This window comes from Columba livia, unplaced genomic scaffold (assembly GCF_036013475.1).
Source record: "Columba livia isolate bColLiv1 breed racing homer unplaced genomic scaffold, bColLiv1.pat.W.v2 Scaffold_86, whole genome shotgun sequence".
Lineage (NCBI taxonomy): Eukaryota > Metazoa > Chordata > Aves > Columbiformes > Columbidae > Columba > Columba livia.
Genome location: NW_027043814.1, coordinates 96594 through 113438, shown reverse-complemented (window position 1 = coordinate 113438; position 16845 = coordinate 96594). Strand labels below are relative to the sequence as shown.

The 16845-nt window shown below is 49.6% G+C and overlaps 1 long non-coding RNA gene across 1 annotated transcript; it reads left to right on the top strand.

The window, feature by feature from the left end:
* Positions 1–7297: 7297 nt before the first annotated feature.
* LOC135578170 (uncharacterized) lies at positions 7298–16640 on the top strand. The gene is made up of 3 exons (XR_010469509.1): positions 7298–7400; positions 8174–8237; positions 16412–16640. It is a non-coding gene; the product is annotated as an uncharacterized LOC135578170 (long non-coding RNA).
* Positions 16641–16845: the final 205 nt, after the last annotated feature.

Genomic DNA, 16845 nt, shown 5'->3' with positions numbered 1-16845 from the left:
GCGGGGTGGGGATGGAAGTGGGTGCCCTGCGGACCAGCGTCCCGCGACCTGGCCGCTCCTCTACCGCCATCCCCACCGCCGGGGGACGCCACAGCTCCCCCTACAAACCTCCGCCCGCCCGCTAAGCTCGGCCCATGCCGGGGGGCACCCACCGACTCGCTGCCTCCCACCACCACGCTGCAACCCCACCTGCCCCCCGCCCAATCACACACCCCCCCACCCGCCCCTCGCCTGACAGAGCCCAAGACCTCCCGCTGCTGACAGCTACCTGCTCGCGGCCCTAGCGGCAGCGCACGCCGCTCTGCGGCCTATAGGGGGCGCCGTGCGTTCCACGGCCGTGGGATCGCGCTGGCGGAGCGGCCAGGGCGCCGGACCCGCGGATTGGTCAAATGGGTCCCTGGTTCGATCCCCGCTTTTCCCACCGACAGACCCCCACCCCCCACGGCCCCCCCCCCGCGCACCTGCCTCGCTCTCTCGCCTCTGCCTCAGCCCTGCAAGGAGCTATTGAAGGACGAAGGTTGTTTTTACAACTGGTTTGGCACCTGAGCTCAGCGGGGGAAAGGATTGAGAGGTATCAGACTATGAATCACAGAATCACAGAATGTTAGGGATTGGAAGGGACCTCAGAAGATCGTCTAGTCCAATCCCCCCGCCAGAGCAGGAACACCTAGATGAGGTTACACAGGAATGTGTCCAGGTGGCTTTTGAATGTCTCCAGAGGAGGAGACTCCTCAGCCTCCCTGGGCAGCCCGTTCCAGTGCTCTGCCAGCCTCACTGAGAAGAAGTTTCTTCTCCTATTTAAGTGGAACCTCCTGTGTTGCAGTTTGTACCCATTGCCCCATGTCTTATCATTGGTTGTCAGTGAGAAGAGCCTGGCTCCATCCTCGTGACACTCACCCTTTACATATTTACAAACATTAATGAGGTCACCCCTCAGTCTCCTCTTCTCCAAACTAAAGAGACACAGCTCCCTCAGCCTTTCCTCAGTAGGGAGATGCTCCACTCCCTTAATCAACTTTGTCGCCCTGCGCTGGACTCTCTCCAGCAGTTCCCTGTCCTTCTTGAACTGAGGGGCCCAGAACTGGACACAATATTCCAGATGCGGTCTCACCAGGGTAGAGTAGAGGGGCAGGAGAACCTCTTTCAACCTACTAACTACCCCCCTTCTAATACACCCCAGGATGTCATTGGCCTTCTTGGCCACAAGGGCACAGTGCTGGCTCATGGTCATCGTGCCGTCCACCGGGACCCCCAGGTCCCTTTCACTGCTCTCTGACAGGTCATTCCCCGACTTATACTAGTACCTGGGGTTCTTCTTGCCCAGATGCAAGACTCTACACTTGCGCTTGTTATAGTTCATTCATGTTTTCCCCGCCCAACTCTCCAGCCTGTCCAGCTCTCGCTGGATGGCAGCACAGCCTTCTGGCGTGTCAGCCACTCCTCCCAGCTTGGTGTCATCAGCAAACTTGCTGACAGTCACTCTATTCCCTCATCCAAGTCATTGATGAATATATTGAATAGTACTGGCCCCAGTACCGACCCTTGAGGGACTCCACAGGCCTCCAACTAGACTCTGCCCCGTCGATCACGACTCTCTGGCTTCTTTCCTTCAGCCAGTTCACAGTCCACATCGCTACCCGATCGTCCAGACCACACTTCCTCAGTTTAGCTGGGAGGATGCTGTGGGAGACCGTGTCAAACGCTTCACTGAAATCAAGACAGACCACATCCACTGCTTTACCATCATCTGTCCACCCGGTTATGTCCTCATAAAAGTCTATGAGGTTGGTCAAGCACGACTTCCCTTTGGTGAAGCCACGTTGACTGCCCCTAATGACCCCCTTATCCCTGATATGCCTTGAGATGGCACCAAGGATAAGTCGTTCCATCAGTTTCCCAGGGATGGAGGTGAGGCTGACCGGTCCATAGTTACCCGGGTCCTCCTTCTTGCCCTTTTTGAAGACTGGAATGACATTTGCTTTCCTCCAGCCCTCAGGCACCCCTCCCGTTTCCCATGACTTAGCAAAGGTGACGGAGAGTGGCCTAGCAATGATCAGCCAGCTCCCTCAGCACCCGCGGGTGCATCCCACCTGGAGCCATGGATTTATGGATGTCCAGATTGCTTAATCGGTCCCTAACCCAGGCCCTCAGCCTTCCCTAGCCTGGAAGCACCAACACCCACGAAGGAGCGAGCTGTGGGCAATGTCCTGCTTTGCCTTCAGCGTCTCTCGCAATGTTAACTTGCAAATTTGTAGTGGATGAGGGTGTGGAACTGCAAGCTGGGGATAACAGTTTTCCAGTGAACGTGAAGGAGAAGGACGTTGAACTGCTGCCCATGCAAGCTGGTCTCAGAGGACACGTAGCAACTATTCACCTCACACCTGGCAATGCATTCGTTTTAAAAAAAAAAAAAAAATAAGCCCAAAACCACTAAGGCAGGGCTATGTTTCTCACCTGCATAGATGTCATCCTTTCCTGACTGGAACCCTTGGCTTCTTTGTGAAGCCTTTGGTTTCATTACCGGGTAGCGGAGGTTTGTTATCAGTCCTTGATTTGGCTTGTCGTAAGTGTATATTGAATCCTTCAATATTCTGAAGATCCTCTCTGGAACACCTTCAGAAGTCTGCAGAGAAAGGAAAGAAACATTTGTCTGCAGCTGCTCTTCGCATGGAGTCCCCAAAAATGAAAGGAATGACAGGTTGCTTCTTCTTTCCCAAGGAGCTGTTTTGGAAGCAGACTGGGTGACAGAGTCTGGTACCAGCCTTTGGCCACCAGGGACACCTGCTTGGTGGTGTGCTCTAGGCCCTAAGTGTCACCTCCCTCACCCGCTTGATTTTTTTTTTTTTTTTTTTTTTAAAGGGAGAAGAGCAGTTTAAAATCTGGGCTCAGGGGTGTGTTGCAGAGGGATGGCGTTACCGACTTCCCCCTGGCGTCAGAGCGCAACGTTCTCTAGGTTATCTACTTTAGTCTTCTAGTGCACCACACTGGTGTGGATGTCAATGAATAAAGTCTGTGTTGAACTTGTATAAGGAAACACGGAAAAAAAGAATAAGCCAATAAACGCCATCATTATTTTAAAGAAAGATGAGAAGGTAATTTTGCTTATGTCTCCAATAGAAAAGAACCACTGAACAATGACCCCCCTTCCTTCTCTCCTCAGTGGGCAGAGATGACAAGAGTTCCTCCTACTCCTTCCCTCTCCTTTCTCCCAAGGTAAACAGTGTCACATTCAGTGCCATGTAGATTAACTTGCATTTCTGAATGGAACCATAACTCCCCTTGGCACCACTCCAAGCAGAGAGACGAACTGAGCAGCTCAGACATGGATGTGTATGAGTATTCAAGGGTCCTGGCCTGACACCAACATCAGTGACATTTTCTTGATCTATCCTTTAATAGACTGAGATCTTTGTCGGTCAAAGTTCAGGCAGCTTACCAGAAAACCAACTACAGTCCTCATGTGTTAACAACATTTAGACTGTCAAAGGAAGAATGCTCAAATTTTAAATTCATCCTTCGTTTGCAGAGAACAGCTGCAGAAACTGAATGCCTAACACAAGCTAGCGCAACAACACAGAAACGTAGAGAAGGAAAGAGAACACCCAACCGCCTGTTCTACTGGTTATTTTCTCCAATACAGGAGAAACAACCACCAACTCTGGAGAACAAACAGGTCAGGGTTATTGGTCCCACAAAAACGAGCATAAGAAATACTAAGGCAATTCCCCAGAGTCCAGTAACTCTCTTGCCCTCAAGCCAGGGTCGTGCCACAAAAACAAAACTCTTACCAAAGATTTCATCTTAGCTTGAACAGGTAAGTTGTGATGACGGAGATTCGCCAGGAGTCCTAAACATGGTATCATTACCTCATCTTCTGTGGTTTGACTGAAAAGTCCAGGAAGTCAAACAAAGACTTTTAATTAAAGCATCCAGAAATTAGTTACCAGAATTTGGGGGTTGAGGGTGGGGTGCTTGGGGGACTCTATTTTGTTGCCGTGGCGGTGGGGAGGGGAGTGTGGTATTGTTTTGTTTTTTAACTAGACACCATTCTGCCAAGCCAAGCAAAATTCAGATTGCAATCCCCATAGTGTGGGCAGTTTTTAACTGAGCACATCTGGGGGGAAAAAAAAAAAAAAAAGGTCTATCAGAGACCAGCACTATCAAAGGTCCTTTATTGCAGGTGCTTTTAAGAGTCACTAGATCTCTTACAAGGACCCTTGCACAAAAGTCATTTTAATGTAACATAAGTCTGTTCCTAATGACGAGCATGACTTTTCCCCTGGGTCTTCTCTTTGACAGCTCCCTGGGATATGCAGGTGGGCTAAGAGGCCAGTTAATATCCAGTCACTGAAAGTCCCACAACCACTGCATTTGACAGGCTGTAACAACATGGTTTGCAAAGAAAAACCTCTGTTTAGCTTGGAGTAAAAATGCCACAGGTCACTCTGGAGACCAGGTTAGTGCAATATGCTAATGGCCTTCAGAAAGTTTAGAAACTTAGCCAGGTGTTTCCCATGAGAGAAGGTAACTGAGTGCACACTTACACATGATGCATTAGAAATGAAATTAATTCATTGACGTTGGCACCAGCACAAAAGACCTGAACATTGTAAGTTACCCTCTGCAGCAACTGGATACTCTGAGGAAATTAAAAGCTGTTCACATGTGTCTTTCCTATAGCATCGCACTCAAGAATGTTACAAATTAGAAAGCTGAAAGGACAAATAAAAAGACATCACGACTGAATTCATTTTCAGACCCTGTGACGTTAACACGACAACTACACAAGCTGCTGTGAGCACACAGGGTCGTGTCCTGACACTCCGAGGTACTTATTAAAAGCCCAAACAGATGGATAAGGTTTTCTTTTGACAGAGGCATTACCTTTGTAGCCCATCCATTTCTCCCCTTTGCTTCATCAGCACGTTCTCCATTCTGTCAGCGAGAAAGGGGCTTTGTCCTGTTGAAAGATCCACAAGTTTTGCCAAAATGCAAAAAGCGCTTTGCAGCCTCTTCAGAAAGTATGTTTAGTGCAGGGGTGTCAAACTCATTTGTAGCAAATGCAATTTTAGGACTGTATAAATGTAGGAGTAGTCGCATTTCTAGAGTCCTAAAATTACGTTTGGCCCTTTGAAGGCAACCGCGAGGCTGATGTGCCCCCCAGTGAAAATGAGTTTGACACCCCCGGCTTAGAGGAAAACACGTTTGCTGTGAAGACAGTCGACAGATCTAATGGTAGTTAAGTCTTTCCTACAGCATCCTTTCAGCACGCAACGTAATTGAGTTAATATAATGCTAATATGCACAATTATGACAATAATCACAGCACAGGATAGCAGCTGAAACCAAACCTCATTATATAAGCATGTGACATAAGAAATTCAAGGTCTTAGTCCTGCATCTACTTGGTGACTACAAAACCTCTCCCACTGACTGGCAAGTCACCTGGATCTCTTAGTCTTCTCCTACTCCAAGTGCTTTGACAAATACACAAACTGGGACAAAAGTGTCCTTCACTGGATGCCTGACTCATTTTCCACAGATCAGGGGCAACACAACTGCTGGCAAATTCATTTTCCGTTTTCCCTCTCAGAAAAGAGATGTCACGACACGTAGCCAGCAAGTACTTGCTGAAATCTCAGAGCCACATATGAGGAAACCTGTGCATATTTAAAAAAAAAAAAAAAAGAGGAGGTCTTCCCCACCTTTACTGGTCAATGCACAGAAAGGACACGTGAACATTGGTGAAGATGGGCTGTGAGATGGGCTGTGAGATATTATGTGTAAGGTAATAATGTGTAATAAGCTCTGCACTTGACTCCTATAACTCAGCTCGCACTGGCACAGCCCCTTGCACTCACTGGCACTGAGCAGAGGGCAGCAGGCACACGTGCCCTGCAGACCTTCGATGAGAACTGGCAGCCACAGCTCTCGTTTCACTCCTTCACAACTGCCTGTCAAAGAATTGATTAGACAAAACCGACTCCAGGCTTGTCTCATGAACAGTAGGAGAAAGAACTAAATACCTCAGCTGGAAAATAATTCTGGAAAATAAGCTCTCCAGCAGCCAAATCATTTCAAAAACAGAGGCTTTTGGTTTTGGTTTTGGTTTATTTTTGCTTGGTTTGTTGGTTGGATTTGTTTGTCTGGTTTTGTTAGGTTTGGGGTTTTTTGTTTTGTTTCAATTGGAGCAGGTGAGAAGCTCAAGCTCGATTAAAGAGAGAGTACAAAGAACTCTCTGCAGCCTTAAAATCCTGTCATACTGGCCTCGTATGGCAAACAACATACACAGCTAAGACCGACACACTATTTCAGAAGAGTTATTACATGCATGCCGCATAACAGATACCATATAAGAGTAGACAAATAGAGTTAAACATTAGTTCCTGTTACCTGTAATATGAATGGGTCACTGAGATGAGCAGAGCCTCGATGAACCACTCCTGCCAGCACGTGGTCACATTGTAGGTATCCTGAAGAGCTTCTCTAGTCTCGCTCTCTAAGACTGGAATTTAAGAATTATTAACAAAAAACCCCTGTCAAACAGCAAAAGCAGCTGTTGCATTAGCTACCAATCTGAGCAGAAGCCCAAGTCATTGACCAGTTTTTCACATCTGTTTCACAAACAACTACAAATAAATCACAGCTCCTACGCACTTGAAGAATCTGGACCTGTCTTGTCATCGCTTTCCCAGAGCAAAGAGCATACCCCCCTCCCCTCTTCCCCCCTTCCTACCCCTCTGCACACCACCTCCAGCCCCGCTACAACCCCACCTGCCCCCCGCCCAAACACATCCCCCCCCACGCCCACCCCACCCCTCGCCTGACAGAGCCCAAGACCTCCCGCTGCTGACAGCTACCTGCTCGGGGCCTGGGAGCAAGCGTCACCCAAATGGAACAACCGGCCCAGGCCCACCCACGGGAGACTCTGGGGCGCAAACCAGATGCAAACTCTTCCGTCCTTCCTTCCTTCCTTCCTGCCTTGGCCCTAAGTGTCACCTCCCTCACCCACTTGTTGGGTTTTATTCCGAAAAAAAAAAGAGTGGTTTAAAATCTGGGCTCGGGTGTGTTGAAGAGGGACAGCGTTAGCGACTTTCCCCTGGGGACAGAGTGCAAGGTTAGTGGCAACCTGTTTGGTTCTCACTTCAAAGCTTCTCTTTCGACGCCTAGGTGAGAAGCAGAAGCCAAAGGTTCTGCCAAGGATGGGCACTGTCGAGCAAAAGACATCTGCAGAGGCAAGCCCGGAGGACGGCGCTCCTAAGCAGAGGAAGGGCCTTGTCGCAAGCTGCGTTTGAACGTGCCCGTTGGTGCTGCTGGACTGGATTCCTTCCAGGGCACAGTCCCCCAGGGATCCGTACAGAGACTTGGCCACACTGGTCACTTGAGGAGGGTGACAGACGGTAAGCGCACAAATCATCTGGAGTCACAGCCAGGGTCCTGCTAGTGGTGAGGACAAGTGAACAGGGCTTGATTCTCTTGGTTTTTTGGCATCCTGCATCTTGCCTTCTGCCCGGGGTGGGCTAGGTGCCACTGCCTCTGCGGACTTGCTCTGGCTGGGACGGAGTTGACTCTTGTTAGTGGCAGCCGGCCTAGCACCGTGTTTGGCAGGGGTGGCTAAAGCGGTGTTGCTTACTGCAGCTGTGGTGTGGCTGTTGCTGCGAGTGCGGGCCTCCCGGAGCCGTGAGGTTGTCTCTTTTTCCTGCAGCACCGAGGCTGGGGGTGTGCAAGAGGTTGGGAGGGTGGAGAGCAGGAGAGCATCTGGGAAGTGGCCAAAGGGCCGTCCCCTGCTGTAGGCCAGCTGCGCCCACAGGCCTGGTGTTCCTTGCTGCTGGTGCTGCTGCTGCTGCCTTTGTGGTGCAGGTCAGCGTTTCTGGGCGCATGCATGATTTGGGGTGGGCTTGGGGGTGGGCAGGAGGGCAGCAGGCCAAAGGGCTCCCCTCCTGCTGTGCTGCCTGGGTGTCCCTGGCTGTGTGTCTGCCGGGGGCCGGGGAAGCAAGAGCAAGAGGGCCAAGCGGGCGGCAGGCAGCGCAGGCTGGTGAGCGGCAAGGAGGAAAGGCCAAGGGCTTTGGGCGTCTGGTGCCGGGCCAGGTGGGGCTGAGGCGAGGGCATCTTTTCTACTAATGTCTATTCGTGATCCATAAACCTCACTTACTGAATCATCTGCTCCCTGTAGCGTAATTAGCAAAGGGTTGCACTGCAGAGACTCACATCCCGGGAGAGATTGCCCTTTGGATAGGGTAAGTTTTCTTTTTCATTCTATAACCATTCATTGCTCACTGTCCATCCCCCAAACTCTGTGGTCCAGATAACACTGTATCAGGAGGGGCAATGAGAGACAGCAACAAAAACTATGCACTTATTTAAATCATCCTTAGACTCGGTCCCCTTGGACACATGTTTGTTTTCATAACTCAATTCCCTTTAGCTCTGTACATCCCCACACCTATGGATCTGGCAAGCGTCTACTCAAATTGTTAGGGAACCTTCAGTTTCAGTGACGTTCACGTTAAGTAACCCATTTGTAAATTCTACATAATACAGGATTAGTAATCCCCAAAAGTTTCATTTCATTTTCATCTCTGTATCTTTAGTTGAAGTGGGTCGTCAGTTGTCAGTACTTGCCACTCCTCACTGTCCTTTGGAGGTCTGATTGGCTCTTTAATCCACGTGTAATGAGTCCACCCTTTCTCAGCTGGTCGCACCACTGTCTCGGTGATCAGCAGAACTTGAAATGCGCCTTCCCAATCTGGCTGAAGCTTAGCGTCTTTCCAGGATTTGACCAGGACCTGCTGTCCAGGCTGAAACTTGTGAGCTGCAGACTCTAAAGGCAGAGTTTGTGCCAGAAGCCCTTGGTGCCTGAGAGAAGACAGAAAAGACAACCCGAGCATACAGTTTTTGAGAAACAAATCCTTAGTTTCAAACCGTGGGGGTCCATCCGTTATTTCGCTTTTGCTACCACTGCCCCCGTGGCAGTGCTAAGAGGGAAGGCTTCTCCCCACCTGGTAAGATGATCAAACACTAGTAAGTTTTTAATTCAGCCAACTGCAGGTAATTCTGTGAAATCAACTTGTATATTTTGGAAGGGTCATAAACTTGGCCTTCAACCTCCTGCAGGCTGCTTCCTAAGTGCCTTTTCATTTACTTTTTTACAAACCACACATCATTCACAAATTTGCTTGGCTATAGTATAAATTCCAGTACACCCATATTTTTATAACACTATGGCACCCATTACTTGTTTTCCTCATTAACTCTCTTGATGTAAAATTGCTAATACCTTCCTCATGGTTTGCTTATTTAACATTTCTCTACCCTCTGGGAGTACGCATTTCCCATTCTGTTCCCTGGCTTCCAACTCTTGGAGGACTTCTTTTTATCTTTCATTGAAAACTGGAATTTCTTGTGGGGCCAGGACCTCGGGCGTGAGATAAAACCTGAAGCAATAAATAAGTTAAGGCTGCTTCTCAGGCCATTTCATCTGCTAACCAACTTCCCCGACACAAAAAGAGTTGCCCCTCTGATGTCCATTAACATGTACTACAGCCACTTCTATTGGTGACATCAGATTCCATAACACTTGTCCAACTAGTTCTTCATGAACCAATTCTTTACCTTTGCTATTAATTAGACCCCATTCTTCCCAAATTTTCCCAAAGGTGTGCACTTCTCCAAATGCGTATCTAGAACCATTACGGATGGTACCTTCTTTTCCTTCTAACATTTGCAGTGCCTGACTGACGGCTTGTGGCTGGCATGTTTGAGCTGACCAGTTATTAGGCAACCTTCCCGTTTCTCTTATTTCACCATTCACACCTTCAACGATGGCACACCCATTGTGTCTCTTCCCCTGAATTACCCTTGAAGACCCATCTATGAAGAGGTGCAGCCCATTGCCACCTCTCCATAGGAAAGCAGCAGGGTTTAATTTCCTGCTTTCTCCCACCAGAAGAGCAGTTGCTGCTGCAGCTTGCACACACTCTGGCCAACCTCGAGACACTGGGTCTAAGAGCTTAGATCAGTGTGCCACTGCTTGTCGCTTCCCCCCCAGCCCACTTGCTGCTGGAGCAGCGTGAGAGGCAGAACAGGCCTCCACTCTGTGCAAGCATTGCTCAACAATAACAAAAACATCTCTGTATTATCAACACTGTTTTAAGCATCAATCAAAAACATAGTCCCATACCAGGTACCACAAAGAAAATTAACTCCAGCCCAGCCAAAACCAACACAAACTTCCAGGTAATACAATATCTTTCAAATTTTCTCCTTGTCACCCCCCAGGCAGTAACTGTGTTTCCACACCCAGAGCCTGTAAAAGGTTTCTCTCTAATATAGAAGCTGGGGAATCTTCCCCTAATATATTCCTTCCCCATACGCTTTTAATTCTTATTATCACAAATAGGAATTTATTCATAATTGTCTCTCCTTCCTCCCTGCTACCCCATTTATTACAACTCCGTCTTCAGTTCTGGATCTTTTTAGGGGAGAATTTAGAAGGGACATGGGAGCTTCTGTTTCTGCTAAAAACTAGACCTCATTACCAATTACCACCATTACTTTACCAATTACATGCTCTTTTCCAATTTAAACGTTTCCCCACAAAAAACAAACAAACAAACAAAAAAAAAAAAAAAAAACACCAATAAAAAAAGCCACCACAACACCAAAAACATTTTCAGCCCCTCTGATTTTCCAAAGTGTATTGAGTTTTCTTCCTTTAGTCATTTCCAACAGTTGCCGCCCTAGGGGTAAATATCCCAGATTTCCACAATAATAGCATCCCATTTTCTCTCATTCTCTCACTTTTTTCACTGACTTTGGTCTAAATCTTCTGCGGTTTTGTTTTGTTCTTTTCCCTTCCAGTCTTTCACTTGCAACCAATCAGTCTGCTTCAACTTTTCGCTTCAGTTCCCGACCATCATACACAAACACGACCACACTCAGATTTTTTGCAAATTCTTCCTGCCAACCTGGCACATGCTCTCGGAAATACTTCCGTAGATCCACAAACACACTTGCTACCAGTCCACAAAGCTTTCCAAAAATCTTCCCCAGTCGGTGCTCCCCTGGCTTCTGTCTACATTCCTGCACTTCAGTTCAGTTTACTCTTATCTCCTCAAAAGCTCAAAAGCTTTTATCAGATTTTTAACCACCGTTTGGCAATTATCTCCATTTGTTTGATTATTATCATCTCAATTAGAATCACCTTGGGGCCAGGTAGTCTCCCACTGCCTGTGGGGTTAGTTCCACATTCTTTTAAATGATGTTTCTGGACAGACCAACTCTCTCAATAACAGGATAACATCGGCTCAGAATGGATTCTAGCCCCGCCCCCCCCCAAAAAAATTAGAAAATCATGATGCTCATCGATCCCCATCTTCCCTTCAGAGTTTGATTTCCTCACATAATCAAATCCCCAGAGTGCCAGGGGGTGCATCCGTGTAACACTGGAACACTGGAGGGCATTCACATGTACATCCCCCCCTTCGCACTTGCTCCCCTACACACACATACGCACGCACATCTGCTGCTGGCTGCACTGCAAAATAACTTTAGCAATCCCAGGGTAAAGCCCAGCAAAAGCAGTAAGGACAAGAAAGACAGTTGGGGAGGTAATCAAGAGGTGATACAGAGAGCAGAGACCAGCTCTGCAAGCACCTTAGTTAAATTACTCCCAACTGCAGCTAAAATTCTTTCCCTAGGTTTTTATACTCGTTTTCGACCATCCTCTTTATGGTGGTCATATGCCAAATCATCCTATACGTACCAGTAATTCATTTGTCCAGGACATCTGTTTTCTAGGTGTTTTTTAGTTACAGTTGGCCAGTCTCCTCGATATAAGGTCATTGCATGCTTTTCTTGAAAACCTTGCTGTACCATAAGTATTTTCCCAATTTTGCAATACCTCGGCCAAGGGTGTCCCCTTCTCTATGCCGAGTTTTATTTCCCATCACTAAAAAAATTCAGAGACACGCTTCCGTTGAGTCACGAGGTTCAGAGGGAGCCCCTTGCTTTCTAATCTCCTTCAGAGAGGAGTTTAGGTGCGGCTGGATCCCATCCTAGTCTCAGACTTGGTCAACGGCTTATGTCTAAAGGATATTTTCCCATTCTCAAGAGAGACTCGAACACTGCTTTTATGTGCACTTTACACTGATCAGGCCACACACTTTGCACTCAAAAACATACTGCAGGAAGGGAGGGACTCGCACCCACCCTGGTGTGGAGGAAGATTTAAAGGCCCTACAGTTTTTTTTACATACCAATTTAGATCTTTGCATAGCCAATTGTCATTGGATCCGTATTTTGGCCAGAATATCACTCTATTAAGGGCTATTTTGTCCAGACAAAACACAATACTTTATCATTTTCTATTTATCCTTCCTTTTTGTACACCACACGTTTCCCCGGTACCTTAACATCCTCCCTAAAGGACTGGACGGAGGAATGTCACCATTTTTCCTTTCTATTTCCCATTCTGAGTCTCGAGGCTTCTCCTTGCGCCTCGTCCCTCCTCTCAGAATGCCCCCGACCACCAAGGTAGTACTTAACAGTCTGTTTTCTTACCTTGGTCCACGCACAAAGTTGCCCGCTCGCTCGTATCGTGCTTCCCGCTTTTTCCTTTCTCCTTTCGCCTATGGTTTGCGGGGATCCGCCTTCGTCCCCACAGCCCTGCAGTTTCTGTCTGTCCGTCCGTCCTGGAATCCCCACCGACCATCCAGAAGGCCATTGAAATCAACGGGGCACGCCTTCCCGTCCATTGGCGACAGGGACCCCCGAGATGACGACGTCGAGTCTCGGACGAGCCCCCAGACTTGTAGGAAACCATCATCTTGCCAACAGAATAGGCTCAGGCAGGATCTCTCGGCAAAGCACGTTTTATTAAGGCTTTTGCGAAACGGGCCGTTCTACCTAAAAGTAGGCACACGCAATAGGGCAAAAAGCTTATACGCCCCCACAAATGCCAGCTGCAAATTCCCTGCCCTGTTCCCCAGGGGTTGGGTACTGCAGGCTTTCCGGACTGCCCGCCGCCTGCCTCAGTTTCCAGGACTCATTCATCTCATGCTAAGAAGGCCCTTCCCCTGCTGGATCTATTGCAAAGGTGGGTTCCTGGCTCTTGGGTTAGCCTTCCCTCTAGCCGCACTTGTTTTTGAAATGCAGGAATGAGTTTGCATTGCAGCATGAGTTGGAAGAGAGTTGGTTTGTGGGAAGGATTCCCAGTGTGATGTGTGTCAATCCTTCCCCCCTCGCTGGGTGAGGTGGCAGCTGAGTTGCAAAAGCAACATTCCTTCTTGAAGGGCTCCTTCCTTGCAGGGCTGAGGCAGAGGCGAGAGAGCGAGGCAGGTGCACGGGGGGGGCGCCGTGGTGGGGGCGCCGTGGGGGGGGCGGTTTGTCGGTGGGAAAAGCGGGGATCGAACCAGGGACCCATTTGACCAATCCGCGGGTCCGGCGCCCTGGCCGCTCCGCCAGCGCGATCCCACGGCCGTGGAACGCACGGCGCCCCCTATAGGCCGCAGAGCGGCCTGCGCGGCGGCTAAAGGCCGGGGGGGCGGTGGGCGGGGTGGGGATGGAAGTGGGTGCCCTGCGGACCAGCGTCCCGCGACCTGGCCGCTCCTCTACCGCCATCCCCACCGCCGGGGGACGCCACAGCTCCCCCTACAAACCTCCGCCCGCCCGCTAAGCTCGGCCCATGCCGGGGGGCACCCACCGACTCGCTGCCTCCCACCACCACGCTGCAACCCCACCTGCCCCCCGCCCAATCACACACCCCCCCACCCGCCCCTCGCCTGACAGAGCCCAAGACCTCCCGCTGCTGACAGCTACCTGCTCGCGGCCCTAGCGGCAGCGCACGCCGCTCTGCGGCCTATAGGGGGCGCCGTGCGTTCCACGGCCGTGGGATCGCGCTGGCGGAGCGGCCAGGGCGCCGGACCCGCGGATTGGTCAAATGGGTCCCTGGTTCGATCCCCGCTTTTCCCACCGACAGACCCCCACCCCCCACGGCCCCCCCCCCGCGCACCTGCCTCGCTCTCTCGCCTCTGCCTCAGCCCTGCAAGGAGCTATTGAAGGACGAAGGTTGTTTTTACAACTGGTTTGGCACCTGAGCTCAGCGGGGGAAAGGATTGAGAGGTATCAGACTATGAATCACAGAATCACAGAATGTTAGGGATTGGAAGGGACCTCAGAAGATCGTCTAGTCCAATCCCCCCGCCAGAGCAGGAACACCTAGATGAGGTTACACAGGAATGTGTCCAGGTGGCTTTTGAATGTCTCCAGAGGAGGAGACTCCTCAGCCTCCCTGGGCAGCCCGTTCCAGTGCTCTGCCAGCCTCACTGAGAAGAAGTTTCTTCTCCTATTTAAGTGGAACCTCCTGTGTTGCAGTTTGTACCCATTGCCCCATGTCTTATCATTGGTTGTCAGTGAGAAGAGCCTGGCTCCATCCTCGTGACACTCACCCTTTACATATTTACAAACATTAATGAGGTCACCCCTCAGTCTCCTCTTCTCCAAACTAAAGAGACCCAGCTCCCTCAGCCTTTCCTCAGTAGGGAGATGCTCCACTCCCTTAATCAACTTTGTCGCCCTGCGCTGGACTCTCTCCAGCAGTTCCCTGTCCTTCTTGAACTGAGGGGCCCAGAACTGGACACAATATTCCAGATGCGGTCTCACCAGGGTAGAGTAGAGGGGCAGGAGAACCTCTTTCAACCTACTAACTACCCCCCTTCTAATACACCCCAGGATGTCATTGGCCTTCTTGGCCACAAGGGCACAGTGCTGGCTCATGGTCATCGTGCCGTCCACCGGGACCCCCAGGTCCCTTTCACTGCTCTCTGACAGGTCATTCCCCGACTTATACTAGTACCTGGGGTTCTTCTTGCCCAGATGCAAGACTCTACACTTGCGCTTGTTATATTTCATTCATGTTTTCCCCGCCCAACTCTCCAGCCTGTCCAGCTCTCGCTGGATGGCAGCACAGCCTTCTGGCGTGTCAGCCACTCCTCCCAGCTTGGTGTCATCAGCAAACTTGCTGACAGTCACTCTATTCCCTCATCCAAGTCATTGATGAATATATTGAATAGTACTGGCCCCAGTACCGACCCTTGAGGGACTCCACAGGCCTCCAACTAGACTCTGCCCCGTTGATCACGACTCTCTGGCTTCTTTCCTTCAGCCAGTTCACAGTCCACATCGCTACCCGATCGTCCAGACCACACTTCCTCAGTTTAGCTGGGAGGATGCTGTGGGAGACCGTGTCAAATGCTTCACTGAAATCAAGACAGACCACATCCACTGCTTTACCATCATCTGTCCACCCGGTTATGTCCTCATAAAAGTCTATGAGGTTGGTCAAGCACAACTTCCCTTTGGTGAAGCCATGTTGACTGCCCCTAATGACCCCCTTATCCCTGATATGCCTTGAGATGGCACCAAGGATAAGTCGTTCCATCAGTTTCCCAGGGATGGAGGTGACGCTGACCGGTCCATAGTTACCCGGGTCCTCCTTCTTGCCCTTTTTGAAGACTGGAATGACATTTGCTTTCCTCCAGCCCTCAGGCACCCCTCCCGTTTCCCATGACTTAGCAAAGATGACGGAGAGTGGCCTAGCAATGATCAGCCAGCTCCCTCAGCACCCGCGGGTGCATCCCACCTGGAGCCATGGATTTATGGATGTCCAGATTGCTTAATCGGTCCCTAACCCAGGCCCTCAGCCTTCCCTAGCCTGGAAGCACCAACACCCATGAAGGAGCGAGCTGTGGGCAATGTCCTGCTTTGCCTTCAGCGTCTCTCGCAATGTTAACTTGCAAATTTGTAGTGGATGAGGGTGTGGAACTGCAAGCTGGGGATAACAGTTTTCCAGTGAACGTGAAGGAGAAGGACATTGAACTGCTGCCCATGCAAGCTGGTCTCAGAGGACACGTAGCAACTATTCACCTCACACCTGGCAATGCATTCGTTTTTTAAAAAAAAAAATAAGCCCAAAACCACTAAGGCAGGGCTATGTTTCTCACCTGCATAGATGTCATCCTTTCCTGACTGGAACCCTTGGCTTCTTTGTGAAGCCTTTGGTTTCATTACCGGGTAGCGGAGGTTTGTTATCAGTCCTTGATTTGGCTTGTCGTAAGTGTATATTGAATCCTTCAATATTCTGAAGATCCTCTCTGGAACACCTTCAGAAGTCTGCAGAGAAAGGAAAGAAACATTTGTCTGCAGCTGCTCTTCGCATGCAGTCCCCAAAAATGAAAGGAATGACAGGTTGCTTCTTCTTTCCCAAGGAGCTGTTTTGGAAGCAGACTGGGTGACAGAGTCTGGTACCAGCCTTTGGCCACCAGGGACACCTGCTTGGTGGTGTGCTCTAGGCCCTAAGTGTCACCTCCCTCACCCGCTTGATTTTTTTTTTTTTTTTTTTTTTTTTTTAAAGGGAGAAGAGCAGTTTAAAATCTGGGCTCAGGGGTGTGTTGCAGAGGGATGGTGTTACCGACTTCCCCCTGGCGTCAGAGCGCAACGTTCTCTAGGTTATCTACTTTAGTCTTCTAGTGCACCACACTGGTGTGGATGTCAATGACTAAAGTCTGTGTTGAACTTGTATAAGGAAAAACGGAAAAAAAGAATAAGCCAATAAACGCCATCATTATTTTAAAGAAAGATGAGAAGGTAATTTTGCTTATGTCTCCAATAGAAAAGAACCACTGAACAATGACCCCCCTTCCTTCTCTACTCAGTGGGCAGAGATGACAAGAGTTCCTCCTTCTCCTTCCCTCTCCTTTCTCCCAAGGTAAACAGTGTCACATTGAGTGCCATGTAGATTAACTTGCATTTCTGAATTGAACCATAACTCCCCTTGGCACCACTCCA